At 55.4% G+C, this 27,344-nt stretch overlaps 2 long non-coding RNA genes and 1 gene segment (V, D, J or C); 1 reads left to right on the top strand and 2 right to left on the bottom strand.

Moving 5' to 3' along the window:
• LOC124098277 (uncharacterized) overlaps positions 1 to 15,884 on the bottom strand; it is a 65,530-nt gene extending 49,646 nt beyond the window's left edge. The window contains exon 1 of one of the 4 annotated variants that reach the window (XR_009227603.1): positions 11,142 to 15,884. This is a non-coding gene — a long non-coding RNA (uncharacterized LOC124098277). The other 3 variants (XR_009227600.1, XR_009227601.1, XR_009227602.1) reach the window with 3 other exon arrangements.
• LOC124098269 (Ig mu chain C region membrane-bound form-like) overlaps positions 1 to 27,344 on the top strand; it is a 167,622-nt gene that overhangs the window by 111,001 nt on the left and 29,277 nt on the right.
• On the bottom strand, positions 20,691 to 26,556 carry LOC131424487 (uncharacterized). The gene is made up of 3 exons (XR_009227607.1): positions 25,484 to 26,556; positions 21,454 to 25,302; positions 20,691 to 21,045 (listed from the first exon to the last, which is right to left on the bottom strand). It is a non-coding gene; the product is annotated as an uncharacterized LOC131424487 (long non-coding RNA).

Here is a 27,344-nt window from a genome sequence, read left to right as displayed (position 1 = left end):
GCAGAGGGCAATGCCTGCTGGGGACCTAAGAACTGAGTATCTCCCAGGTTAACAAGTGAGATTCCTTTAAAACCCCTTGTCCCTCCAGATCAAGAGAGTCACAACCTTTGGGCAGAGTCCCCCATGTTTCTCCTTTGTTAGCAAAGCAATAAACCCCCCTTTTTCTTTTTCTCAAAACCCTGTCCTCATTATTAAATTGGCATTAACTGGCTTCAAGGTCAGGAACCAAACTTTCAGTTACAAATTTTGATACCACCACCCCCCCACCCCCGAACTTTTGAGAGCTGACTACTAAAATGTTAGGAGATGGAGAGTGCCTGGGGTGGAACCAAACCAGAGGAGCTAATCCTGTAAGTAAAAGGAGGGACTGAGGGACTCCCAGCAGGTGCCGAAGCCCTGTTGCTTCGGGGAATTCCTGCCTTCCTTCCCTGCACTGTAAGGATTATGCCACCTCTGTCTTCTTAAAAAAAGAGAAAAAGAAAAAGGGGACACTAAATGCAGTAAAGTCACCATGGAGACCCCTGATTTTACATTTCAGGTTGCCCCTCTGTGAAAACATGTGGTCCCCTTGTGGGGACATCTATGGTGCCACTGGTGTAGGAGATTTTTCTCTTATATGCTCTGTTTTAAATTTTTCTGTCTGTCTGCCATAGTCTGGAGGTCCTTTCTGTCTGTCCTGTGTCTTTGTTTCTGGCCCTTTAAGACATGTGCAATAGTGTGTTGATATTATAAATTGTTTCTTGGGAATGATCTCTGCTGAATGTGTGTGTTAAAGATGATGTTTTATTGTAACAATCTGGTATCTGAATGGGTTTTGAAGCATTGCACAATCTTGCAGTTAAAAGTTGGGTTTAGGTAATTGTTTAGTTTATGATTTCAGATAGTTCATGCCAGAGAACTTAGATACTTAAGATGGAAAACTAAAGAACTCTACTTCCAAGTAGACAAGTAACTTCCCAATCATTCAGTCTTTTTTTCACCAGTTTTGAATTGGGTAGCCTGGGAAAATGTCACTGTGTGTACCAGTGCATTAATTTGGACAAGGATAGTAAATCATAGTATGGTATCTGCTGACAAATCAAGATGTAAAGATATAAAATTTTGTGAATTGTATCTTAAACTTATATCATAATTTTCAACGTCTGAGCCTGAAAATTATGACTTATGGTTAAAATGCCTTAGGCCTGAGGTGTCTGCTCAGAATAGCAGTTTTTCCCTGCTCCTTCAGACCTCAGCCAGGACTTATGTTGAAATGCAAATGAAAGAAGCCTGCAAGCTCAGTAGGAGACTGATCTGAGTCCTAAAAAAAAAAAAAAAAAAGTAAATTGTATGGTATTTACTAATTACTGGCCAGTCATTTTTTCTTGGACTCTTGTTTTTTCCTTAGATTCTGTATTTTTTTGAGCTCATGATTTTGATCCTACAGACCTAGGTTAATATTTTTCTGATCAGTTCTATCTTTGACCAACTGTGGAGTTTTTGAAACATTGCAATGGAGATTTCACCTGCGAAAAGCTACTAAGGCCTTTACTATTGTTATGTGTGCACACTTGTGTTATGTGTTGTATGTCTATATATACATATGTCCGTATATCATATATATGATATACAAATTAACATATATAAGGAGCGCTCATAAAAACAAATTTTAAAAAGTGGATCCAAAGATCTTTAATTCATGTGACTTAAATGGTTCAATTTAAATTGGGTAAACAGATAAAAATAAATGTCTTTAAATTTAAGCTTACAAGTTTTCTTAGGTGTTCAAAAAAACTCATAAAATATTAATGTCTATACAATGTCTAATATGCCTTGGTTCTAGGACTTTTCCTTCAACAACAACAAAAAAATGGCTGGCACTGTTCAATACACTTGTCTAATATTTTGATAAAATAAGTAAATTTGATATGGGATTACTCATTCATGAGTACTTTTGTTAGATATTTGATTGATTTACTAAGGTCTGTATAAGTCTGTACTAAGGTCTGTATAAGATTGTAAAAATCAGTCATGTGTTAAAGGGACAAAAATTTCTTAAAACATAAGTTTACCCATAACATTGTGTTTATTAAGTTTTATTTTTTTTTCTAGAGCAAGCAACCATAAAAATTAAACAACTGATTAAATAAGAACTGTTATTTTAGAGCACTGTACTGCCATTTCTTTAAAACCTAAACTTGGTTAATGTAGAAACATCGATGTAATTGTGATGCTATTAATGTGCTCATATCTTCCAGGTATACAAGTCTGTAAGGTAGAAACTTTAAAAGAGCATTATATCAAGCTGGTGTTCTGAAGTTGTATGGTAAAAAATATATTGGGGATTTATTTACCTGTTATCAATAAGATATGTAAAGTTTTATGTTACTTTTCACATTGGGGAACAATTTAAATGTATTTTTAAGTTAATGAGAACCTAATCTATGTAAAGTTTAAAAACTTTCAGCCTTTCTTTAATTCATGTTTTAAATGTGTTATCATATGGTGTTAGCTAATGTTCATGTGACCTCAAACAATTTATGTAAACTTTGTAAAATGATATTTAAGAAATAAAGATCAGCTTTAGAACTAAAACACCTAAGATTTATAAAGAGCCCTGCCTTACCTGAGATAAGGCTCTGTGTCCCATCTTACTACATGTGAGAATGACTACGAAAGCCGTAGGCCAGATTTTAGTTCATTTAAAGTTATGTTCAAAAGTTGTTTTTTTCTGTCAAGATTACTAGGATCTCAAACAGGGGATATAATGCATAACTCAGCCAAAAATTCAGAGTAGCTATTACACGAACTAAATGTTTTTACTCTTGTTAATTTCATTTTGTAATTTCCTTATAAGTGATCTAAAGATTCCCTGTTAGTGTTTTACAGAAGTGTTGCTTTAAGAACACAACATGGGTTAATTTAAGATAATAAGCCATCACCCACAAGACAGATAGGATAACACAGATCCCAATTAATAAAAAGATGAATAATTATAAAGTTATAGACATTAAAGCCCAGTACTCTTAATATAAGGCTGTTAAAAATTATTTGCTGGGTGTTTAAGATTAAGTTTTAAAATTAAAGTCAAATTAAAAGGGCCAGAAAAACCAATATTTGGCTCTTGCCCTCTGAGTCAGTCTGAATCCAGGGAACAGGGGACTTCTCTAAAGAGCTTTGCAACTCTGGGCCACATAACCTCCCGATCAGGGAGACTAATGAGACCACTGGAGAACAGAAAGCCAGTCAGTGCATTTGCTATGAAGAGGAGAGTCATCAGAGAAGGGAGACATCCCTGATCCTTCTGAGGGAAGCCACATGGTCAAGCAGGACCTAGACCCATCCTAGCGCAAATGGCACTAGCAGAACTGAGAAGCTGCTGTAAAGTTCCCCCAGGACTCCCAGGCAAACTCAGCTGACTGTTAACAATAGATAGAAACAAAAGTCAGTTTGACTGCTTCATCTTAAACACTTAGCAAAGACAGTTAAAACCAAAATACAGCCATTCCTGGGAATTTAAATAATAATAATTTAAGGTATACACTTTATGTTAGCCTCCCAAAATAAGTAAGACTGGAGGCTACAAAGAAGGATTCTCAGACAGAAATGCCTGATAACTATAAAAAGAGACTATCAAGAGGAGCTGCCAGAGACAGAAGTTTTTAGTTTAAGGCCTACAGATATTCCTAACTTACACAGGTAGGCTTTGTGTTTGCTAGTACGATTATCCAACCCTGAGTAACAGAATTAAAGGTTTCTCTATTAGACACAGAGGTCATACTAGTAAAAGGATTTTGCAAGATCAGATGACATTAAATTATTAAACTGTATCTTATGGGGAAGGACATCTGTAACACTAAAAGTTAAATGTTATGCTTACAGTCCTGATAACTGGGGATGTTAAAGCCTGGTGAGGGAACTTCTATACAGTGACATGTTCCAGCTGCTGCAACATTTATTCAGTACTCATGGTTTTTGTTTCTCTCATAGAAGCACCATCCCCAGATGACTTTACAACCTGTTCTTCCCCAACCAGACTTCAAACCGAACTGACTTCTAAAAGGCAACTCATGTTCCTCACGCCATGCCCCCTCGTGTCACCCCCTCTCAGCTCAGAAGAAGCCAAAACAAGCAAGGCCTCTCTTCTTACAACAATGGAGCCAAAAATAGACTGTCAATATAAGTAATTAATTAAGTCAGGTAAAATCAGGGAGACAGGTTTTGGGTGAGTTCTAAAAAGTTGGAGACTGTTGCCTGAGGGATTAAAATTCCCTCAGTGCTCTTCCCCTACCCTATCAAAGATTTGAAAGGGACACATAAGAAAAGGGGGGAATGATAGACCCAACCTGATCTTTTCTTAAAATTGGGCATCTCGCACAAAACCATGAAAAGATAATTTCAGCTTTACTATAAATTACTGCAAATTCTGAACCTGCTTGGAATGCCTGCCCGTGCCTTGAACTCACCCATGCCTGGCACTCTGACCAGATAGCAGCCCTCTCTGAAACTTAGTGACACCTCATAAATATTGGCCTTCCCTGGCCAGACAACGACCCTCTCTGAGGCTCTAATGGTCCCCATAAATTCTGATGTTGGGGCCAGAAAAAAAAAATGTAAACTACCATTAGTGTGATGCTTGTCAGAGTTCTGTTATCTGTAACCCCCCTTTTGTGTAACTTTCTGGGCTATAAAGCTGGGCTGTAGGAAAGGTGGTGTTGGGTGCAGAGCAGGCTTAACTGTGTTGTCTGCAGGGCAGGCTGAACAGATGTTGGCTGCAAGATAGCCCACGCACTCAAACCCCCCTCTATCTGGTCCTTTATCACCTGTTTGCCTCAAGTCTGAACATTCAACCCTGCTTAAGGCTGAACACTTAACCCCCCCTTGGGCCAACAAGGCAGCTTGCAGACCCAGAGGCCCCATTAGATTTGGGCTATAAAAACTCCCTCCTGCCAGGCCCCCTCTCTCTTGCTCTCTCTCTCTTGCTCTCTCTCTCTTGCTCTTTATCTTTCTTACGCGTGCTCTCTGTCTCTCTCTTGCTCTTGCTCTCTCCCTGTTCATCTCTTCTCTTTTCTCTCTCTTTCCTTCCTTCCTTTCTCTTTGTTGCACTGCTGCAATAAAGATCTTTTGGTTGTTCCGAGTGTTGTGGTCACTTTCCTTTCAGGTGGGGTGCTGTCTTGTTCCCGATGTTTTGGGAGGGAGAAGCAGCCAGGCCAGTCGAAATAATAAGCTTGCTTTAATTTGATTTTAATTGGAGTCAGTGGTCTTTTCTTGCATCCTGGTCTATCACCCCAAACCTCCCAATGGGAAGGACCCCCAGAGACCTTTGCCTCTGTGAGAGCAGGGTAACTCTCCAGGCCCCACTCAGTCACCCAGGAACAGGTGCGAGAAGCACAGGAGGGACACCCAAAGTGTAAGCAGAAGCAGCCACAAGGTTCAGCACCCTGTGGAAGCACAGATAACCAGGAGGGAAACACAGCCAACAGGTCAGCTCTCACTCCCCAGAGTCCATCCCTCAGGCCCTGGGGATCCCTCTCTGGGCAGGAAAGGCCCCTGGTTACAGAAGGGGTGCAAATTTCACAGGGTACAAGGAGGGCAGCTTAGTCATTGGAGACTGAGGACCTGGGATTGGACAGTCCTGAAACTAGTTGTGCAGGTTAAAAATTAACTCAGGAAGCAATTGTAAAAAGTTTAAACTCCTTGTTACCAGGAGGAGGTAGGGGCTCAGATCCCACCCACTGCTCTTCTTCTCCCTCTGGGATTCCTTGTTTCCCAGAGTTTCACATTTACTTATTTCCCTCCTTCCAGGACTAATGCTCAATGGGGAAGGGTAATGTCTTATCTTCCCTCCCTCCATTGCCCCAGGCCCTTCCCTTCTCCCCAGGGCTGTCTGGGGGATGTTCCCACCTTTCACAAAGTAGGGTGGCTCCTGGGAGCCCCAGGGCCACTGGCAGCCTCAGAGGGGGTCACAGACCACCTGGGGCCTGGCAGGGCTTGTGCTGGCTTTGCCTGGGAACCTCTGGAAGCCAAAGGACAGCCCTGGAGCCCACCTACTCCCTGCTGCATGGGGGCTTCCCAGTAGGCACCTAGAGGGCTCAGGGAGGGCCAGAGTACCCCACCCGCACTGACCAAATGAAGGTGGTGCCTCTGGCCTGTCTCAGACCACTCAGGGCTGCAGGGCCTCATTCCAGGGGAGGACTGTGCCCAGGTCTGGGTCCCTGGGCAACCCTGGCCTCTGTGGTGCCGGTTTCTGCTGCCCCAGTGGCCCCTGCTGCCCAGAAGCTCCCCACAGCCCCACCCCCAGGCCCAGACCTAGTCATTGTCAGGGGGTCTCAGGCTGTGGTTGGATACAATGTCTTATATCCAAGTACAGTGTACTCACCACAGTGGTGCCACCCATAGCAGTAACCAGAGCCACTAGACAGGCTGCCGTCCCTGGCCTGGCGGCCCTCCTCAGGTGTGGGCGCTCAAGGCTGCTGATCCCACCTCACCCTGACAGTTTACTCCTCTAGGTGAGGGACTGGGTTTCACAGCTCCACACCAGGAAAGACGCCTGCCTGCCAATGCCGCCCAGCAAGGCCACCCAGCTCCTCCTGGGTCTCCAAGGCTGAGGCAAGCCACGTCACGGACTCCACTGTCCTTGCTATCAGGGCAGGAGTCCTAAGCTCAGCAGGCTACAGACTGCTCCCCATGTTGTCTCAGGACCCCCAGCACCTGAGACCCTCGACGCTGATGTCCAGCCTTCCCCAGTGGCCCTGGACCCAGCTCTGAGTGTGCAGAGACAAGGAACACAGGTTGGTGTCCCTTGAAAGCCACTCCAGGGTCCTGAGCTCCTCACAGTCTGCTCACACCCCACCCCAATCTCTGGACTCCAGTGATGCTGAGCCTCGAAGGCTGGCCTCCTCAGCCCTGCTGTCCCCTAGAGCAGCCCACTGCGTGGACTCCTCCCCCACACTCCCTGGAAGACCCCTCCAGCCCTCCCTCCGGGGCCATGCTCAATTAATGTCAGGGGACATCAGACTGTGTAGCTGGCTATAGCTACCACAGTGATGCTGCCCAGAGCAGAAACTGGGGCCAGTTGGATGCCCCTCCACAGCCCCAAGCCTGGCAGCTGCCCCTCTATTCTTGGGCCCCCTCAAGGCCACTGATCTGACCTTGGCCAGGGAAGGATAGGCCCCTCTGGCGGGAGGTCCAGATTCTAGAGCAGAGGCAACTGTCCACATGTCCATGTGTGGCTGGAGGGTCAGAGCAGGGGCGAGGGAGAGAGAAACCCAGAGCCCCTGCATGGGGAGACGGCCCAGGGCAGAGCCAGGCCGGGGTCCTGCAGGGGACTGGCAGTGCGCCCTGCCGCCAGCATGGCCAGGTGGTGCCTGCAGCCCCTGGGTGATCTGAGACAGGCCACAGCTGGGCCAGGCCTGAGCAGAGATGGGCCCAGGCCCAGGGCCCTGGAGAGCAGCAGGAGCTCAGAGGCCCGCAGGCTGCCCCAGGGCTCACGGGCCCCACGGGAACTGGCCCTCCCCAGGCTCCACCCTCGCCCCCCACAGCAGGGAAACTAGCATCAGGGCAGAGGCCAGGCCCCAAGGGACCAAGTGGCCAGGCCCCCTGGCTACATCATGCTTTGGGGACCAACCTGCAGGTGAACCCCTTCCTGCTACGATCTGGGCCTCAGGGGGACTCGGGGTCAGTTCTGGAGGATGTCCTCCCAGCCCCACCTACAGCTCACCATCCAGAGCACATCCTTCTGAGGGGCCCAGGGGAGATGGGGCAGACAACCCCAGGCCCTGGGGACAGACCATATTGTTGGGGCCTCTGTCACTGTGTCAGTGGAGTAGCAGATACCACAGTGATGTGACCCATGTCCCAAAGCTATTGCCACTCCCAAGGGCTGGGCTGGTCACCTCCACCGGTTCTCCCAATAGACTTAGGAGGCTACTGACTCCTCAGCAGCTACAGTCAGAGCTGGAGAGCCAGAGCAGGCTCCAGAATACAGCGGGCAGGCCACACCCAGCCCCTGGATGGCACCCAGTGTCCAAGGCAGAAAAGGGTATGAATGCCCTGATCTCCCAGCCACACGCCCGCACCCCAGAGGCCCTGTCTGGGGGCAGAGGCGCTCCACCCCACCCTGCTGGAAGCCACAGGGGACAGGAGCCCACTCCTCACAGAGCTCCTGGGGAACCCTCAGAGTGTGAACAGGGAGGACAGTCACCTGGGGGTTCCTCAGGAGCCCAGCACTCTCTCCAGGGACGGCGTCTCTCCCTTCCCTCTCTTCTCTCCTCATGTCCCCTTCCACAGAACGGTGGGGACACCATCCAGGAGGGTGGCAAGTGGGCACGTGGCGCCTAGGTGATCTGCTACGAGGCTGACACGGTGCACTGTGAAGTGCTGACTGTGTTTGGCCACCTCGGCTCCCAGGTGCAGGCTGCAGAGCAAACACCTGAAGATCTGCTGTCCTCGCTGAGACGACCCCCAGGCCAAGGAACCGGCCACCTCCCCGCCACCCTGGGTCTCCCTGGCCCCAGGTGGCCCACGCCTATCGCCCACATCCCCCCTCCCAATGAGCCAGTCTACCCAGCCCTACTCACGTGAGACCCTCACTTACTGCTCACCAAGGAAGGCCTGACGTCCTGAACAGATCCTGAGCAGCCCTGAATCACAGTGGATATAGCTGGGAGTACCCCAGTGAGAAGAGCTCTGCCCAGAACTGCCCACGGCAGCTGGACACCACAACCCACACCCACCCTAAAGGGTCTGGGGCCTCCAACTACACTCAGTTGAGTGCAGGTGCTCAACTGAGTTCACCCACCCTGGCTCCCACCATTGCACTGGGGCCAACAGGCTCACCCCGTGCCCAGTGCTGGGGGGCTGGAGGAAGGGTCTGCAAGGGATTCTCTCACAGTGGGACACCCCCCAATGGCTCAGGCCAGGACAAAAAGCCCCTTGACAAGCCCAGCCCTCACCTAAAAGTGACCAGTCAAGCACTAGTCCCCTCAGACTGGATGGACCCGACACCCCACGGCACCTGGACCACAGCTCAAGAGGGCGACTTGGCTGGACACTGGAGCCCCAAGGACTGGACTGGAGCTTTGGCTCTCACCTGGCCAGCCCAAGCTGAGACCTGGGAGGAGGACAGGGTGGCAGGGAGCTGACCTGCACTAACAGGACTCGGCCGAATGCCCCAGGGGAGCCAGTTGCGCTGAGACCAAAAATTTCTAGAGCTCAGGAGAGAAGAACCCAGTGGTCCAGGGACACCTCCTCACAACCGGACAGGACCAAGAGGGACACTGAGCCCACCTACAGGGACCCCACAGTCCTGGAGTTTCTGCTGGTGTTTATGTTACTGTGAGGTGGAGTAGCTGGCCCCACAGGGTCCCAGCAAGCCAGAAGCACCCCAGGACAGCTCCACGTCAAGAGGAGGCATTTGGGTCAGAGTGCAGGCCAGCCGACACCTCCCCAAGGACTCCACGCCCACTCTGCACTCAAGGAGAACAAGGACAGCCCATGCCGGAACTCGGAACTCAGGCCAGGAGACATCCCCCTACTCACGTTGCAGCCAGGAGGCACCCCTCCCTGTGCTGGGCCTCCTGACAGGCGGAAGGGAATTTGTGCAGGCCTGAGACACTGTGCATATTATAGTAGCGGGTACACACAGTGCCACATGTCACACATAAAACCTGCCCGGAAGCCAACCAGAGCCCAGCTGACACCCCAGCCCTACTCACGTGAGACCCTTACTTACTGCTCACCAGGAAAGGCCTGACGTCCTGAACAGATTCTGAGCAGCCCTGAATCACAGTGGATATAGCTGGGACGACCACAGTGAGAAGAGCTCTGTCCAGAACTGCCCACGGCAGCTGGGCACCACAGCCCACACCAGCCCTAAAGGGTCTGGGGCCTCCACCTGCAGGACTCAGGTGCCACTCCCCTGCCTCCCTTCCTGAGAGAAGGAGCCAGTGCTGCTTGCAGGTGGGGGCAGTGGGCCCAGAGCAGCCTGGCCCCACCCTCCAGGTTCAGAGACCCAATGCCCTGCCCTCCTGGAGCCTGGAGCTCAGCCAGACTAGGGCACAAGAGATGCCACCCTCCCCCTGGGCACCTCAGCTCACAGGAAGCAGATAAGTTCCGGGCCAGCTCCGGGAGAGCCCCCTTCCGGCCACCCCTTCCTGCCAGGCCCTCCTTCCCTCCTGTTCTGCACAGGACAGCACAGGGGCAAATGCAGCTTTGTGCCAACCTGGGGCTGCCCTGCACACACCAGGGCCTCATCCCAAGAGGGTCATGGGAAGCCTGACTGACAGCCACTCATCAGAGCCACAGATCAGAAGCCACCTAGTAGGTCCCAGCCCTCCATCTCAAGTCTCCAGGTGGACAGCACCAGGTCCCATAGGATCAGGGGACCCCGGCTGTTGCTGCTGCTGCTGCTGCTGCTACTGCAGAGCTGTTGTCTTTGCTTGGTGTGCAGGGAGCCCCCACACGCCGGGGGTCAGAAGCACACTGTGCAGGTACAGGAGACCCATGCTTGCTTTCTTCCCTGTGCCTTTAGAAGGTGGGCACACAGGCATCAGGGTGAGGTGGTGGAGCTGTGAGTGTACGTGACAGCATACATACAGCACCGAGACCTGGAGCTAACAGGCTGCAGCATGTGGCAGGCAGGACCCAGGTGCATGCCAGGCAGAACAGCTGTGTTAGAACCTCTAGAGGGACCACCAAAAGTAACAAGGGGCAGAGCTGAAGTGCAGCAGCCTTGCTTCCCCAGACCCAGTGCTGCTGCACATACAAAGCACAACCTAGTGGCTCAGGCAGAACCCAGAGCCACAGAGGCTGCCATATGGCAGCACCATCATGCCAGCCTAACGGGACCTGGTGCGCTATCGAGGGTTGTGCTGCAGGAGGTCAGAGTGGCTGTGTAGCAGCTCCCTGCAGTGTCCCTGCAGCCACACTTGCAAGGGAATGAGGGTGGGGGATAGGGTGGTCAAGGGCCCTACAGACCTGTCCAGAATGAGGTCCAGCACTTGCCTTAGGGGTCTCCATATCCAGACGAAGCCACTGAGCCCCGAGCCCCTAGGATGAGCAGCCCACAGAGATCATCACCCAGGACTCAGCACAGGCTGGGAAAGGTGACAAGATTAAGCCATAGAAACATCTGTGTAGAGTCTCTTCTGGTATCGACTTACATCACATTCTCCTCCTTCCAGGCAGGTACGGTGTGGCTGGAGGAATAGGTCACTGGGTGTGCCTTTGGGTCACACTTTGTCCCTGTTGAGCAGGAGCTCTTTCTGCTTCCTGGTGGCCACGCCCTTCTGCCATGACGTTCTGCGTCTCCTCAAGCCCAGAGCTGCGGTGTTGGTGGTCTATGGACTAAGACCTCTGAAACCATGAGCCAAATACACTTTCCTGCTCTAAAATTGTCCTTGCCAGGGTGGTTTGTTTTGTTTTGTTTTTTAATCACAGAAGCAAAAAGGCTGACTACAACACTCTGCAGAGGCAGAATGTAGAGTTGGGTTGTTTTTTTTTTTTGTTTGTTTGTTTTTGAACTAATTTATTTTTTGATGATATAGATGTATACATTTTTGTGCAATGGCCACATTGAACCAATTAATAGATGCATACTTATTCTTTGTGATAAGAACACTTAGATTCTACTCTCTTAGAGAGTTTCAAGGACATGTTACATGCTGGGTGCTGTGGCACATGCCTGAAATCCCAGCAGTTTAGGGAGGTAAGGCCAGAGAATCACAAGTTAAAGGACAGGCTCAACATTTTAATGAGGCTCTAAGCAACGTAGGGAGACTCTGTCTCAAAATAAAAAATTAAAAGGCCTGGGGATGTGGTTTACTGGTTGAGTTCCTCTGAGTTCCATCCCTGGTACAAAAAAATAAATACATAAAGTTACATTGTCATCACCTGCAGCCACTATGTTGTAAGACAGCGCCTTGAGCCCTGGCCCCTAATGGAGTGTGTCTCTGGGGCCCTCCCTCACCCTCCGCCCACTCCCAGCCTGGGCACCACACTTCTCTTCTTCAGGCTCCACTAGCAGGTGGGACTGCGTGCTGTGCCTGCCCTCATTCCTTTGGCCTGATGCTCTTGGGGTTCATCACGGGCTGCAAGGACAGAACCTCTGGGAGGCCGAGCAGCCTCCACCGACACATGGGCATGTTTTCCCTCCTTTCTTCAGTCCGGGTTGGGGCCATGAACACGGCGGAGACGCCCCTTCAGCATGTGCTCTGGTTTCCCTGGATGAACTCCTCTCACCAGCCACAGTGGACACCGTTAATGTAGGAAACAGAACACAGGGAACCCAGCACAGGTGTGACCTGCCGGTGTGGCAGAGGCCTCAGGATGAGCGAGCAAGGCACAGAGACGTCGCCCGTGGGCTCTGAGGTGCAGAGCCGCTGGGCCTGCAGAGATGCGCTTGGGGACACATGTCCAGGACACAGTCCTTAGTCCACTGTGACCCCAGAGCAAGAATGGAACCCCCAAACTGCTCTCCTGCCCAACCAAGGAGGTCCCACAAAGAGCCAGCCAGAGGAGTGAGCTTCAGGCAACAGGAATGCGCGTGAACGGGAACTGTGTCAGCCTCACAGACAGCAGGAAAAGCAGCCAGCAACAGCCTGTTCCCAGGAAAGCACCGCCCCAGAGCTCCACAAGTGACTTCAGGCCCACCGCGAGTGACGCAGTGACAGGAGCCATGAGGAAAACCAGAACCCAAGTGCTGTGCCCAAGAAGGACAGGACAGAGAGGCACATGGGACCTGGCCAAGGCCATGGAAAGAAGCAAAATTTAAAAGGAGATTTCAGGTCAACAGTGGAATGAGCCTGAGGGAAAGAGACTTGGGGGGGGGGGTGACTGAGGGACACGCAGAGCCCATTAGAGACTGCAGACTGAAGAGAGGTGGCACGCAGAGTCAGGTGGAGAGCGGCCATCGCTCAGGCCCATCCCCGGACAGGACTGCTGTAGGGACACCAGGAAAGTCGTCCCCCAGCCCCGGCCATTTCCCCCCAACACATAGAATGTCCAACTCTATTTCAAGGTAGAGATTTCAGTGACATTTTAACTATTATTCCTCTTCAGCGGCTTTCGGCAGTTAATTTTGGAAATTATTCATCTGAGCACATTCAAGGCACCAGATCACCTCTACAAAGGACATGGGCTGACCTGGGCCTCTCACCAGCCACACTGGACACCACAACAACAGGTGGCCTCTGCAGGATGCTGAGGGGGGACAAGAGTGTGTGTCTAGGCCACCAAGCCTCCTCCAAGAGTAAGAGGCAGGGGCCATGCCCATGACCCGAGCCACCCAGGTCCATGTTCAAGGCCTGCCTCGGTGACTTAGAGGGACCCTGTGTCAAAGTAAAATAAAAAGGTCTGGAGTAGAGCTCAGGTGTCGAGCACCCCCGGGTCCAGTCCCCAATACCAAGAAGGAGGAGGAGGAGGAGGAGGAGGAGGAGGAGGAACAGGAGAAGGAAGAAGAGGAGGAAGAAGAAGAGAAGGAGGAGGAGGAGAAGAGAAGGAAGAAGAAGAGGTGGAGGAGGACAAGGAAAAGAAGGAGAAGGAGGAGGAGGAGCAGGAATAGGAGAAGGAAGAATAGGAGAAAGGAGAGGTGGAGGAGGAGGAAGGGAAGGAGAAGGGGAAGTAGAATAGTAGGAGGAGAAGGAGGAGGAGAAGGAAGAGGTGGAGAAAGAAGCGGAGGAGGAGGAGAAGAAAGAACAAGAAGGGGTGGTGGAGGAGGAGGAACAGGAGGAGGAGGAGGAGGGCAGGAGGGCAGAAGTGGAGGAGGAGGAAGGGCTTGGAGAAGCCAGGCCAGGAGCCACCATACAGGTGGGACTGGGGCAGAGAGGACTGCACCTCAGGTGGCCTCAGCTGGAAGGACACCGTCTCCCCACAGCGTGCATATTCCACACAAGCAGCTGGTGGCCTCAGCCCACGGCACCACAAGCCAGAGGACATCAGTATGGCTGCCCGAGCTCGTGGACAGTGCGCACCCTCGCCAAGGAGATGGGTTACTGATGAAGCCACAGATGGTGGAGGAGCAACCAGCTTGTCCCAGCCCATGCACCCCGAGGACTGGAGCAGTGTGCAGAGCGCAGACCAGAGGACGTTCTAGAAGCCGTAGTTAAAAGGTGACCAAAGCAGACAAAAAGAAGAGAACCCTTGACAATGGATTGCGGACTCCTTGGGGATGTTCAAATACAGAGCACAGGCCACTGCCTGGCTCCAGCTAGTCCTGCACATCAATTCCTCCCAGGAGACAGAGCACAGGACCCCCCTGCAGTAAAGAGATTCCAGCCCCTGCTCACAGATCAGACAGCGAGTGGTCCTCACTGGCCGAGACACCCCAACTGGGTGCAGCCCGGGAGTCCTAGGGCAGATGGGGCAGTGGGAGGAGTCGAGGAAACCTCCGGGGGATCTGAGCATCCTCTGTGACGCCATCTCAAACTCCACTGCAGGGTCAGGTCATTCTTGCACTTTCTCCCCTTCCCTGTCCTGTAGGGAGGGGTCCAAGGAAGGCAGAAGGAGTAGCCGCCAGCCAGTCGCCAAGCTGTGTGCTCTGGTGCCCGGACCTCGCCAGCCTAGTCTCCCAGGCTGGTTCACGGCAGGCACTTCTGCTGGACTCTGGCAGGAGGGATCAGAGGCCTGTCCTTGGGAACTCGGGTAGAAATGCTCTCAGGCTCAGCATGGTTCCCAGACACCCCTGTCACTCACAGCGCCTCTCCCAGGAGGGGCACTCCAGGCCTGCCCACTCCAGGCCTGCCGAAGCACACTGTGCCGGGTCCTCCTGAGGCCATCACGGTGCCCGGGCACTTGGTGGAGCAGAGGGAGTCTCCAGCTCAGCCCCATTCCAAGGCCTCGTCTTCAGAATACCTGCTGCCTCCAACACAGGGCAGGTGACAGCCACACCAGGGATCTCAGGGGCCTCCCCAGAGCCAGAGCACTCCCTGCTCTCCTCTCCCCTGTGCCATCCTCAGGAAGGTGTGGTGGGTCCGTTCTGCAGGAGCCACTCACAAGGGAGTCAGAGGCAGCCAGCCCAGGAGGAGAGCGGGAGTCGGCCACAGTGGCTGTGGTGGCCAGGCTTGGCAGCCAGCCGTCCCTGCACAGACCCTGAGCGACGCTCCGCCTGGCCCAGCACCCGGCTCTCCTGGGGCTGTCACTCTGCCCCTCCGGGTGCTGTAGGCTGAGCGTCCAGTGTGGCCCACTGTCCCCATGGCTTAGGGCAAAGGCCAGGGCAAAGGAGTTTGCCTGGAGGCCAAGAACTGCAGATCACCCAGGTCACTGCATCCGTGACACAGGTATGCCTCCAGAGGCCAACGGTGGGGGTACAGACACCCCAGCTCCCACAGCAGCTCCCACTGCACCCAGGGAAGAGGGAGGGAGGGCCCCCCAGGGCTTCCTCTGAGGGTCTCCACACTCTGCACAGGGCAGTCCCCGTCACACTGTGGCCAAGAGGAGCTCAGGACCTACAGACGGCCTGGGACATGGTGCCTGCAGTCAGGCTGCTCCTCTGCAGGGTGCAGAGCAGAGGTGCAGGGGCCTGGGGGACGGGCAGGGCTGGAGGCCACCCCAGCTGACAGCAGCCCTGGCCCTAGACAGCAAGGCCAGCTGCGTCCTCAGGTCCCACAGCTGCTCCTCTCCTCCAGCAAATTCCTCAGCAGAGAGGAGAGGGGAGCCTCAGAGGGCTAGAGACACAGGGCCCCAGAGGAGGTGAGTCTCAGAGGGCAGGTTCAGAGGTCACCTGAGCAGGACAGCCAGAGAGAGGAGGAAGACCCACGTCTGTCTCGATCCCACTGAGGAGGCCAAACCAGGAAAGAAGACCCATGAAGCCACATACCTCCTGTCCTCACCTCCTGTGCCCCTGGACCTAAGCCTCAGTCACCTGTGTCCCCACCTCCTGTGCCGCTGGACCTAAGCCTCAGTCACCTCCTGTCCTCACCTCCTGAGCCCCTGGACCTAAGCCTCAGTCACCTGTGTCCTCACCTCCTGTGCCCCTAGACCTAAGCCTCAGTCACCTGTGTCCTCACCTCCTGTGCCCCTGGAACTAGGCCTCAGTCACCTGTGTCCTCACCTCCTGTGTCCCCGGACCTAAGCCTCAGTCACCTGTGTCCTCACCTCCTGTGCCCCTGGACCTAAGCCTCGGTCACCTGTGTCCTCACCTCCTGTGCCCCTGGACGTAAGCCTCAGTCACCTGTGTCCTCACCTCCTGTGCCCCTGGACCTAAGCCTCAGTCACCTGTGTCCTCACCTCCTGTGCCCCTGGACCTAAGCCTCAGTCACCTCTGTCCTCACCTCCTGTGCCCCTGGAACTAGTCCTCAGTCACCTGTGTCCTCACCTCCTGTGCCCCTGGACCTAAGCCTCGGTCACCTGTGTCCTCACCTCCTGTGCCCCTGGACCTAAGCCTCGGTCACCTGTGTCCTCACCTCCTGTGCCCCCGGACCTAAGCCTCAGTCACCTGTGTCCTCACCCCCTGTGCCCCTGGACCTAAGCCTCAGTCACCTATGTCCTCACCTCCTGTGCCCCTGGACCTAAGCCTCAGTCACCTGTGTCCTCACCTCCTGTGCCCCTGGACCTAAGCCTCAGTCACCTGTGTCCTCACCTCCTGTGCCCCTGGACCTAAGCCTCAGTCACCTGTGTCCTCACCTCCTGTGCCCCTGGACCTAAGCCTCAGTCACCTGTGTCCTCACCTCCTGTGCCCCTGGACCTAAGCCTCAGTCACCTGTGTCCTCACCTCCTGTGCCCCCGGACCTAAGCCTCAGTCACCTGTGTCCTCACCTCCTTTACCCCTGGACCTAAGCCTCAGTCACCTGTATCCTCACCTCCTTTACCCCTGGACCTAAGCCTCAGTCACCTCCTGTCCTCACCTCCTGTGCCCCTGGACCTAAGCCTCAGTCACCTGTGTCCTCACCTCCTGTGCCCCTGGACCTAAGCCTCAGTCACCTGTGTCCTCACCTCCTGTGTCCCTGTTCCTAGGCCTCAGTCACCTCCTGTCTTCAACCTCCTGTGTCCCTGGTCCTAGGCCCCAGTGCAATAGCACAGCGGTCACTCTCCCTGGACCCAGGGGCCCGGTCACAAGGCTGACCCTGGCACCACCTTAGGGTTACAAGGCCGGGCATGGCCTGGGACAGTCGGGGCAACTGTGGGGACAGGTGCAGGGTCACTGGGTCACACCCCAGTAGAAAAGCCCCGACCCCAGTGCTCAGCACAGAAACCTGGGAGACACAGCAAGTAGTCGAAGCTGCCCAGAAGAGAAGCTGCCCACAAGACCGGCAGAAGCTGCGGTCCCCATGAGATGCTCTGCTGGCCTCTTGGAGGTCGAAGGTGACCTGAAAAGAAGAGCTGAGAAGTCTGCCTTCCAAAGACCCCACAGTGGGCCAACAGGAAGCCTGGAGGGACACTTGCCACCAGGGGCAGCACTGGACACGGGTGCCATTCCAGGCCAGGCAGCTGGTCAAGGTGTGAGGAAGGAGCTGGAGTGAGCACTGAGACACTTGACTAGGTCCCAGGTGTCTCTTTAGTGACTTCAGAGTCTTCTTAAAATGACCTTCTTTAAAAGTGGACAAGAAAGCCAATGTCAGCCAAGCAGAAGCGAAGGAGCCAACTGGACAGCACACCAGGAGGAAGGGTGCAGCGGCCTGACTCTCGCGGGTCCACTGGGGTTGCTGTGAAGCGGGGGATCCTGGCGAGAGTCCCCACTTGTTGGGAAGGGAGGTTCCTCTAGTAGCACTGGTCCCCTGGGGTAACTTCTGGCCAGCGACTGACCCTGGTGACATTACCATGGGTTCACTTGTAGAGAAGCCCCTGGAATAGGATGGCCACCACCACCGTTCCAGAGAGGACCAACTAGGGTCAAAATCTCCACTGCCCGGGGCGGAGGAGGAGTTGGACTCCCGATTAGGGAAGATTGCTGAAGGGGGCCCCAGTCCTCAAGGCAAACAATGAGTTTGACCCCCTCTGTCTTCCCTGCTCAGAGGTGAGCTGCCCTCTCCCTGAGGGGGCTCTGCGGGCTCCCTTGGCCTTCCCTCCCCTTCACTTGTGATACAGTCCTCTTGCGTGATTTTGGTGTATGACTTTGAATTTTCTTTCATTGGAACACAAGAACCGAGGTGTGGGGTTTCCCTGTTCCCCTGTGGCACCAGGATGCAGGACTCGGGGTGTTCTCCTATTAGAAACACCTGGTGCCCCCAGGAATCCCACCTGGGCTGGGAAGTGGCTGGGCAGAGCAGGCTCTGCTTCTGCAGAAGGTGCGCTCCCGGCCTGGCTCACACCTGGGCAGAGTGTGCCCGCTCTGTCCCCAGACCGCTCTGCCCCTTGATCTCATGGGGGAGCTGGGGCTACACCTACACAACTGGCTAGTTCTAATTGGGGCAAGAAAGGGAGGGGCTGTAGTTAAAATGACGGATGTGACATTACATTCAATGCTGAATGCTGTATTCCGAAAATGCACCACTGGACCTCTAGTTCTCACAACCCCCCTTTACACCTTTGGGGCTCACTTTCGCTTTGTTCTTGTGTCCTTTGGTCCTGCCCTGCATCCTAGACATATTAGCTTGTTGAGGTGGCAATTGCCCATAATAATGAGTCCTCCCCTTTTAGCAACTCAGATAGCGTCAATGTCTATAACTTAACTTCAATGTCCCCTGCAAGGGACCTGCGCTCCAGGGAATGAAACTCTGGTTGGACACAGTCTGGGGGTCCCTGACCACCAGGCATCCGGTCTTGCAAGACCATCACTGAAGTAAAGCGTTGCTTTCTGCTGTCCCTCCTGTCTCCTAGTCAACTCTATGGGCTTGGACAGGTGAGCATGTTCCTCACCCAGCCACCATCATAGAAATAAAGATACACTCACTGGTTGGGGTCCCAGCCCACTGGAGTCTTGGAGGGTTGGACCTGCAAGGGACCTGCTTCTCAGCCAAGACCACTGACATCTCCCTAGCCCCTGGAGGGAAATGGAGGCTCTGCCAGGATCCAGGTTGGACCAAAGGACACCCAAAGTGGGACAGGCTTCACTTCATACTCCAAATTGTGAAACTGCGCAACGCTTTTTCTGTAAGATTCTTAATATTTAAAACACCATTGAAGGTTAAAGCAAATAATAAATATAGAAAAAATAATCCAACAGTAAAGGAATAATATCATTAGAATGCAATGAATTTAAGCTAATGAAAGAAAGAGTCAATCCACCTACCTGCTCCTGCCCCCCTGCTCCTGCCTCTCCCCTGCTCCTGCCCTCCCTGCTCCTGTACCCCTTCTGCACCTGCCCCTCCTCTGCACATGGGCCTCCTCTGCACCTGGGCCTCCCCTGGACCTGGGCCTCCTCTGCACCAGCCCCTCCCCTGCACATGGGCCTCCTCTGTACCTGAGCCCCTCCTGGACCTGGGCTGTTAGGTGCAGGGCAGGTTGAACTAAGTTGTCTGCAGGGCACGCTGAAGGAATGTTAGCTGCAGGATAACCCAGGCACTCAAACCCCCAACTCTCTGGTCCTTTATCATCTGTTTGCATCAAGTCTGAACACTCAACCCCACTCGACTGGGAAACCCACATCTGAACCCTGCTGCATCTTCCTGAAGGTAGAAGACGACACCCTTAGAAACTACTGTATGATCCGATCACTGTACGCCAACAGGGCAGCTTGCAGACCCAGAGACCCCATTAGATTTGGGCTATAAAAATTCCCTCCTGCTGGGGCCTCTCTCTTGCTCTCTCTCACTTTTAGTCTCTCTCCCTCTCAACCTCTTCCTCTCTCTCTCTCTCTCTCTCTCTCTCTCTCTTCTCCTCTTTCTCACTGGTGCAATACAGATCTCTCGGTCGCTCCAAGTGTTGTGGTCACTCTCCTTTCAGGGGCCTCCTCTGCACCTGGCCCTCCCTGACCTGGCCCTTCCTTGCACCTACACCTCACCTGTGCCTCGTCCAGATTCCACTGGGACTGCATTTGTACCAAGGCACAGTGCATCCAGGATGGGGAAGGTCCTCTGGGAGTAAGAACCAGCGAGACCTCTGGTCACAATGGTGGCCAATTCCAGACAGACTTTAGAGAAGGGCCCAAGTCCGGGGGCATGAACACAGCCAGTGAGTGCCACTCAGCCCAGGCAGCACCCCAGAGCTGTGTCCTGGAGACCAACCTGTGGTGCCTTCACACGCACCTCCAGACCCCAGGAGCACGTCTCAGATCCAGAGTCCTCGGTCGGCCACCACACAGGTGACCCCCGACCTGGCCCACCTCAGGCTTTCCTGGGTAGCGGCTCCTGCTCCCTGAAGGAGTGAAAAAGGCCCAGAGGGACCCACCCAGATGTGGGGGGCAATCTATCCACCAGGAAGCAGCACAAAGGGTGGTTCCTTGAGGGGGAGACCCTGGCCTGCAGTGGAGCCCAGGACACCACTAAGCAGGTCTTTGGCCACCTGCAAGGACAGGTCTTCCCAGTGCTCCCAGTAGGACAGCATGGGGCGCTGGCTGCCCAGGCCACTCTGAGGTCCCAGGTCCCCTTCTGCTGCTGGCTGGCAGTGGGACTGCAGCTGGGGCTGCATCACTGTGACATTACCTGATCTCAGTGTCCACCAAAACCCCCATGGGAGGCCAGAGCCCAGCGCTCCCTGCTGGCACCATGCCCAGGGTTCTGCACGGGCCACACCCCGTGGGGGCAGTGGTCATGCAGCAGTGCAGCCTGCCATCCCCAAGTGGCAGCTGTCACCAAAGCAAGCCCCTCCCCAGCTCCCCCAGACCCAGCAGGCCTCACCACCAGGGTCCTGCCCCCAAGGCCACCAAGGTGGTGCGGGAGCTCCACTGCACCCACCCAGACTGTCACGGAGAGCTCAGTCCTTGTCCCGGATGCCACTTCATGCCGATTTAATAAGGAGGACACGGTTTTCAGGAAGAGGAAAGGGAGGAGCAAAGGAGAAGAGCAGAGGACTCAGTCCCAGAGGCTGGGGTTCTGCCCCTCAGGGAGCCGAGGGCTTTCAGGAGCCATTCAAGGCCACAGGCCAGCTGTGCCCTGCCAGGTCCCAGCTGTGCCCTGAGGTGAGCTGCAGTTCACTTCTTAGGTCCTCAGGAGACACCTCCTTCCTGAGGTGGGGGTGTCCAAGGACAATCCCCTAGGGGGAGAAAAGACAACAGAGTCCCCCCATCTCCTTAGGGAGGGGAGAGGGGAGAAGAGAGGAAAAAAACTGCCCTTTTTAATCCTCAAAGCAACAAGGGCTCTATTCAACAGGTGAAGTGGACCACTGTCACAGAGTGCTGGTGCCCGGCCGGCTGCCCAGCAGGCTCCCCGCTTGGGATTGGTGAACAGAGGGGGCCACAGCTGGGCACTCCAAGATGCCCTCTGCAAGCCCAGGAACCCCTGTCTGCAGCAGCCTCCAGGATGGGGGTGGCCCCGTGCACTGGCTCTGCCCAGCCCCTGGTCACGGCCTGCCTGCCGGCAAGAGCAGATACCCCACCCTCACCCTACGCCCACATGTGCACCCCACCCCACACCCACACACCATCCACCACACTTGACTCACCAGGGGAACCCAACCGAGCTGCCAGCTCCACACTCCAAGACACGGATGCTTCCAGAGATCCTATCTTCCTCCCTCAGACCCTCCCAGTGCAGTCCTTGGGGACCTCCTGGGACACACTCTGCATCAAGACACCCTGTGGGGCAGTCCTACACCTTCACACCTGCCCCATGGCTGCAGCTACAGGGGGACCTGCCTCCTGCCCACCCCCAGCAGGATGTCACTGCAGGCCTTTCCAGGAAGAGGCCTGACCCCCACGTATTGGCAGTGACTGGGCACTGCTGTCTGTGGACTTGCTGGAAGTTTGGCCCAGGGTTTGGGAGGGGCCTCTGTCGGCAGGGCTTTTTGTGAAGGGCTCTCCTACTGTGTACTACTACTATGATGGGTATTACTATAGCTACCACAGTGGTAGACCCAGCAGCAAAAACCCCGAGAACCAAGGGCGTCCTGTGCTCACAGCCCTGTGGGCAGCAGGGGCAGGCACTGGAGAGTCCACACCCAGATCCCAGCATCTCTGCCCACCAGCTGGAGCCCGGGCACAGCAGGAGCCCACCAGCTGGAGGCTTTGGGGGCTTTGAGGTGACTGCACAGCCACATACAGCTCTGTGCCTTGGCGTCCAGCAGCTACTCCACAGAGCCCGGCAGCCCCAGCAGAAGAGGAGCCAGCTCTCCACCCCAGGAGCCAGAGGCCTCCAGCCTCATCCTGGCCTGAACCAGTGGGCTGCACCCCCAAACCTCCCAACAACAAAGACCCCCAGAGACCTTTGCCTCTGAGAGAGCAGGTAACTCTCCAGGCCCCACTCAGTCACCCAGGAACAGGAGCGAGAAGCACAGGAGGGACACCCAAAGTGTAAGCAGAAGCAGCCACAAGGTTCAGCACCCTGTGGAAGCACAGATAACCAGGAGGGAAACACAGCCAACAGGTCAGCTCTCACTCCCCAGAGTCCATCCCTCAGGCCCTGGGGATCCCTCTCTGGGCAGGAAAGGCCCCTGGTTACAGAAGGGCTCAAATTTCACAGGGTACAAGGAGGGCAGCTTAGTCATTGGAGACTGAGGACCTGGGATTGGACAGTGCTGAAACCAGTTGTGCAGGTTAAAATTAACTCAGGAAGCAATTGTAAAAAGTTTAAACTCCTGGTTACCTGGAGGAGGTAGGGGCTCAGATCCCACCCACCGCTCTTCTTCTTCCTCTGGGATTCCTTGTTTCCCAGAGTTTCACATTTACTTATTTCCCTCCTTCCAGGACTAATGCTCAATGGGGAAGGGAAATGTCTTATTTTCCCTCCCTCCTCCGCCCCAGGCCCTTCCCTTCTCCCCAGGGCTGTCTGGGGGATGTTCCCACCTTTCACAAAGTAGGGTGGCTCCTGGGAGCCCCAGGGCCACTGGCAGCCTCAGAGGGGTCACAGACCACCTGGGGCCTGGCGGGGCTTCTGCTGGCCTTTCCTGGGAGCCTCTGGAACCCAAAGGACACCCCTGGAGCTAACCTAATCCCTGCTGCATGGGGACTTCCCAGTAGGCACCCAGAGGGCTCAGGGAGGGCCAGGGCACCCCACCCGCAATGACCAGACGAAGGTGGTGCCTCTGGCCTGTCTCAGACTGCTCAGGGCTGCAGGGCCTCGTTCCAGGGGAGGACTGTGCCCAGGTCTGGGTCCCTGGGCAACCCTGGCCTCTGTGGTGCCGGTTTCTGCTGCCCCAGAGGCCCCTGCTGCCCAGAAGCTCCCCCAAGCCCCACCCTGGCCCAGACCTATTTAATGTCAGGGGGTCTCAGGCTGTGGTTGGATACAATGTCTTATATCCAAGTACAATGTACTCACCACAGTGGTGCCACCCATAGCAGTAAGCAGAGCCACTAGACAGGCTGCCGTCCCTGGCCTGGCGGCCCTCCTCAGGTGTGGGCGCTCAAGGCTGCTGATCCCACCTCACCCTGACAGTTTACTCCTCTAGGTGAAGGACTGTGTTTCACAGCTGCACACCAGGAAAGACGTCTGCCCTGCCAATGCCGCCCAGCAAGGCCACCCAGCTCCTCCTGGGTCTCCAAGGCTGAGGCAAGCCACGTAACGGACTCCACTGTCCTTGCTCTCAGGGCAGGAGTCCTAAGCTCAGCAGGCTACAGACTGCTCCCCATGTTGTCTCAGGACCCCCAGCACCTGAGACCCTCGATGCTGATGTCCAGCCTGCCCCAGTGGCCCTGGCCCCAGCTCTGAGTGTGCAGAGACAAGGAGCACAGGTTGGTGTTCCCCGAAAGCCACTGCAGGGTCCTGAGCTCCTCACAGTCTGCTCACACCCCACCCCAATCTCTGGACTCCAGTCCTGCTGAGCCTCGCAGGCTGGCCTCCTCAGCCCTGCTGTCCCCTGGAGCAGCCCACTGCTTGGACCTCTCCCCCACACTCCCTGGAAGCCCCCTCCAGCCCTCCGTCTGGGGCCACGCTCAGTTAATGTCAGGGGACATCAGACTGTGTAGCTGGCTATGGCTACCACAGTGATGCTGCCCAGAGCAGAAACTGGGGCCAGCTGGATGCCCCTCCACAGCCCCAAGACTCGCAGCTGCCCCTATGAGTCTTGGGCCCCCTCAAGGCCACTGATCTGACCTTGGCCAGGGAAGGATAGGCCCCTCTAGCGGGAGGTCCAGATTCTAGAGCAGAGGCAACTGTCCACATGTCCATGTGTGGCTGGAGGGTCAGAGCAGGGGCGAGGGAGAGAGAAACCCAGAGCCCCTGCATGGGGAGACGGCCCAGGGCAGAGCCAGGCCGGGGTCCTGCAGGGGACTGGCAGTGCGCCCTGCGGCCAGCATGGCCAGGTGGTGCCTGCAGCCCGTGGGTGATCTGAGACAGGCCACAGCTGGGCCAGGCCTGAGCCGAGAGGGGACCCAGGCCCACGGCCCTGGAGAGCAGCAGGTGCTCAGAGGCCCGCAGGCTGCTCCAGGGCTCACAGGCCCCACGGGAACTGGCCCTCCCCAGGCTCCACCCTCGCCCCCCACAGCAGGGAAACTAGGGTCAGGACAGAGGACGGGACCCAGGTGACCAGGTGGCCAGGCACCCCGGCTACATCAGGCTTTGGGGACCAACCTGCAGGTGAACCCCTTCCTGCTATGACCTGGGCCTCAGGGGGACTCAGGTCAGTTCTGGGGGATGTCCTCCCAGCCCCACCTACAGCTCACCATCCAGAGCACATCCTTCTGAGGGGCCCAGGGGAGATGGGGCAGACAACCCCAGGCCCTGGGGACAGTTCTATTGTTGGGGCCTCTGTCACTGTGTCAGTGGACAGCAGATACCACAGTGATGTGACCCATGTCCCAAAGCCATTGCCACTCCCAAGGGCTGGGCTGGTCACCTCCACCGGTTCTCCCAATAGACTTAGGAGGCTACTGACTCCTCAGCAGCTGCTGTCAGAGCTGGAGAGCCAGAGCAGGCTCCAGAACACAGCGGGCAGGCCACACCCAGCCCCTGGCTGGCACCCAGTGTCCAAGGCAGAAAAGGGTATGAATGCCCTGATGTCCCAGCCACATGCCCGCACCCCAGAGGCCTTGTCTGGGGTCAGAAGGGCTCCACCCCACCCTGCTGGAAGCCACAGGGGACAGGAGACCACTCCTCACACAGCTCCTGGGGAACCCTCAGAGTGTGAACAGGGAGGACAGTCACCTGAGGGGTCCTCAGGAGCCCAGCACTCTCTCCAGGGACGGCGTCTCTCCCTTCCCTCTCTTTGTCCTCATGTCCCCTTCCACAGAACGGTGGGGACACCATCCAGGAGGGTGGCATGTGGGCACGGGGCGCCTAGGTAATCTGCTAAGAGGCTGTGTCACGGTGCACTGTGAAGTGCTGACTGGGTTTGGCCACGTTGGCTCCCAGGTGCAGGCTGCAGAGCAAACACCTGCCCATCTGCTGTCCTCCCTGAGACGACCCCGAGGCCAAGGAACTGGCCACCTCCCCGCCACCCTGGGTCTGCCTGGCCCCAGGTGGCCCATCCCTTGACGCCCATATCACCCCTCCCAATGAGCCAGTCTACCCAGCCCTACTCACGTGAGACCCTTACTTACTGCTCACCAAGAAAGGCCTGACGTCCTGAACAGATCCTGAGCAGCCCTGAATCACAGTGGATATAGCTGGGAGTACCCCAGTGAGAAGAGCTCTGCCCAGAACTGCCCACGGCAGCTGGGCACCACAACCCACACCCGCCCTAAAGGGTCTCGGGCCTCCAACTACACTCAGGTGCTCAACTGAGTTCGCCCACCCCGGCTCTCACCCTTGCACTGGGGCCAACAGGCTCACCCCGTGCCCAGTCCCGGGGGCTGGAGGGAGGTTCTGCAAGGGATTCTCTCACAGTGGGACACCCCCCAATGGCTCAGGCCAGGCCCAAAAGCCCCTTGACAAGCCCAGCCCTCACCTAAAAGTGACCAGTCTGGCAGCAGACCCCTCAGACTGGATGGACCCGACACCCCACGGCACCTGGACCAGAGCTCTGGAGGGCGACTTGGCTGGACACTGGAGCCCCAGGGCCTGGGCTGGAATCTTGGCTCCACCTGACAGGCTCAAGCTGAGACCTAGGAGGAGGACAGGCTGGCAGGCAGCTGACCTGCACTAACAAGACAGGGCCGAACGTCCCCAGGGGAGCCAGCTGCGCTGAGACCAGAAAATTCTATACCTCAGGAGAGAAGAACCCAGTGGTCCAGGGACACCTCCTCACAGCTGGACAGGACCAAGAGGGACACTGAGCCCACCTGCAGGGACCCCCACAGGCCCGGGGTTTCTGCTGGTGTTTATGTCCCTGTGAGGTGGAGTAGCTGGCCCCACAGGGTCCCAGCAAGCCAGAGGCATCCAAGGACAGCTCCACGGGCAAGAGGAGGCATTTGGGTCAGAGTGCAGGCCAGCCGACACCTCCCCAAGGACAGCCCATGCTGGAACTCGGAACTCAGGCCAGGAGACATCCCCCTACTCATGTTGCAGCCAGGAGGCACCCCTCCCTGGGCTGGGCCTCCTGGCAGGCGGAAGGGAATTTGTGCAGGCCTGAGACACTGTGCATATTATAGTAGCTGGTACACACAGTGCCACATGTCACACATAAAACCTGCCAGGAAGGCACCCAGAGCCCAGCTGACACCCCAGCCCTACTCATGCGAGACCCTTACTTACTGCTCACCAGGAAAGGCCTGACGTCCTGAACAGATTCTGAGCAGCCCTGAATCACAGTGGATATAGCTGGGAGTACCCCAGTGAGAAGAGCTCTGCCCAGAACTGCCCACGGCTCTGGGCACCACAACCCACACCCACCCTAAAGGGTCTGGGGCCTCCACCTGCAGGACTCAGGTGCCACTCCCCTGCCTCCCTTCCTGAGAGAAGGAGCCAGTGCTGCTTGCAGGTGGGGGCAGTGGGCCCAGAGCAGCCTGGCCCCACCCTCCAGGTTCAGAGACCCAATGCCCTGCCCTCGTGGAGCCTGGAGCTCAGCCAGACTAGGGCACAAGAGATGCCACCCTCCCCCTGGGCACCTCAGCTCACAGGAAGCAGATAAGTTCCGGGCCAGCTCCAGGAGAGCCCCCTTCCGGCCACCCCTTCCTGCCAGGCCCTCCTTCCCTCCTGTTCTGCACAGGACAGCACAGGGGCAAATGCAGCTTTGTGCCAACCTGGGGCTGCCCTGCACACGGTCTCCTGAGAGTCCTTCTGTGCAGCTCTGAAACTGGTCCTAAACGTCAGGACCAGCCCTTGTCCCCACGTTGAGATTAAACACCCGAGAAACTCCAAGGCAAGAGAGAAAAGCAAATTTCACTGAAGAAACAGAAAAGAGAAAGGGAGAGGGACCCCTGCAGAGACGGGGCGTCCAGAGCTGTCCCCGAGGAGGGGGGTGTCTTGCCCTTTTCTGGATTCAGGCTTCCTTTCCTCTCCTGCCCCCTCCTCTCACCCCAC

This window comes from Marmota monax, unplaced genomic scaffold (genome assembly GCF_021218885.2).
Source record: "Marmota monax isolate L192 unplaced genomic scaffold, Marmota_monax_Labrador192_F-V1.1 WCK01_AAM20220418_F8-fsc00190, whole genome shotgun sequence".
Classification (NCBI taxonomy): domain Eukaryota; kingdom Metazoa; phylum Chordata; class Mammalia; order Rodentia; family Sciuridae; genus Marmota; species Marmota monax.
Note: the sequence above shows the minus strand (reverse complement) of the source record. Positions and strands in the feature narration are given on the sequence as shown.